The sequence below is a fragment of the Clinocottus analis genome, unplaced genomic scaffold, assembly GCF_023055335.1.
Source record: "Clinocottus analis isolate CAN_PGR_092001 unplaced genomic scaffold, fCliAna1.0.p SCAF_13, whole genome shotgun sequence".
NCBI lineage: Eukaryota > Metazoa > Chordata > Actinopteri > Perciformes > Cottidae > Clinocottus > Clinocottus analis.
Genome location: NW_027175854.1, coordinates 18,165,001 through 18,167,311, shown reverse-complemented (window position 1 = coordinate 18,167,311; position 2,311 = coordinate 18,165,001).

Below are 2,311 nucleotides of genomic sequence, written 5' to 3'. Positions count from 1 at the left end.
GTCCCATTGAAAATAGATTTTAGCTATTTGCAGTTTTTAGCTCAGAATCTCTACTTTCATTAAGCTATTTTTAATTTACTATATTTATATGAGTATCATCATGTTCTTGGGAACTTTCTTTGTATGAGAGTTTATGTTAAATAAAGAAAATACACAACAGCAGCTCGTTCCGTCACAACAGAAGAAGAACAGAAAAGTACCAATTAAATGAACTCATGGTTCCACTACGCTCTGGTTTCTGTGTGAGATCTCGTTCCTCACCTGTGTTTCCATTGAGAGACGAGGGATGGATCATGTCATAGTATTGCCTTGATGATCAGAAACACAGCTCACGGCCTGATGTTCCCTCCGCCGCAGTCAAAGAGCAGAAATCACTGCAGCCGCGTCGCACACCTGCACACCTGTCCACCTGTACCTGTGTGACGGTGCCGGGTAACCGACACGGGGTGTTTACGCTCGCGTCTTCCTGCTGAGATTGCCATCGTCGGACCAGTTCAACCTGTTCCCGGGAACGTTTCTTAAAACGTCGCGCCAGAATATTCAACACAATGTGGCAGGATTCTGAGAAAATATGCAGGTTCATAATGTTCAGGAAGTTTTGCTCCGATGAGTCACGATGGAATATTTACTTGTTTACAACCACAGGGACACAATCACAGCCTCTGGAACGCACTCATCCTGCCACCGTGACGGGATGAGGAGGAGAATAACACTAATTCACCTCAGCGGGGTCGCGGGGGTGTTGCATCCGTACGGTCCGGTGCATCATCTTATTCCATTAGGACCTCAACATGTACTTCTCTTTGACATGTTCACAATGGCGACACAATTAAGTTATTATCAATGTGGAACCAGAAATGTGGGGATTTATCGTCCGTGTAATGTGTGTCTCTACCGTTTGAGTGCTTCCAATTGTCATAATTAAATCAGTTGTGTTATTTCCACTCATGACCGGGTTGTCAGGCATCCGTTTATATATAATTGCTTCAACCTTTAGTGTCCCATTTTATTGGCATAATTAGGCAAACCCTTTTCGTAAAAAGAAATATTGACCATCAGCGGGCGACTAACTGTCCTGTCGATGTCCATCACACTTCAGAATTCAACTTATTCTCTTAATTTAATTAAAAATAATCATCTAGTTGGTTCACTGCCGTCTGTCAACAGTGTTAGTTAACACTCGGATTAAACTAAATAACAAAAACGCACGAGGGCGTGGCTTCAGATAATGAATACGATGCAACTGTAATTATTGTCGAGTGGCGATTATGTCATCTCAGAATAACTGCTCGGGCTTAAGCAATAAAACGCAGCGCTTTGTTAAGAGTATGATCGGTGCAGGGTTAAGGTGCTTTTCTGGGCGTGTCCCCGCCGCCATCAGGACGCAGCACAAGATGCAACCGTGCATCGATTGTGGACCTGCAGGAATACCAACGAAGAAGTAAAAAAAAAGTGAAAGGGTGAACCTCTTTGCTTGTTGTTGGATGGTAATCCTCCTCAGCTCGAGACGCCTGCGATCCCGCGTTGTAATCGCTCCGCGGCATCGAGGTACGCCGCCATTTCTGGGTCGTCGCAACAGAAACATGCACGATGCACATTTAGGTTTTTTTTAACATTTAGCAGGAGTTCGAGTGAGTTACTGCGGTTGAGGTGAAGAGGTGAGCCGGCTCGGTCGCGTATGGAGGACGAACACACAGATCACAGCTCGCTGCATCTCCATGCAGTAGAGGGCGGCTCCCCGTGAGCGCCATTAAGTTTACACGACTGACTCAAGGACCTCGCTCTTCATCCTGCAGCTTCTTCCAGGTCGCAGCCCCTCGATGTCCTCGTGTGGTTTTATCTACCGGCAGACTTACAGGCCTCGTGTTGGGGTTCAAACCCGCAGACGGATGGGACAGAACAAGAAGGTTCACTTCAATTTGAGCTCGAAACAAAACATGGAGGAACAGTGTTCCGCTTTTATGAACTATATGTTTGAAATAAGTTTGGAGACTTGCCCTTTTAAGCAAATAATCTCTCAGGGCACCGACTCTTATTATTCTTGTGTATTGTATATTCTATCTCAGAGACGGTTAGAAGACGGTGAGGAGACGGGAAGGAGACGGCGAGGAGACTGTGAGGAGACAGGAAGGAGACGATGAGGAGATGATAAGAAGACCGTAAGGAGACAATAAGGAGACAGTGAGGAGACAGTGAGGAGACAGTGAGGAGACTGTAAGGAGACGGTGAGGAGACGACAAGGAGATGGTGAGGAGATGGGAAGGAGACGGGAAGGAGACGGTGAGGAGACTGTGAGGAGACATTAAGGAGA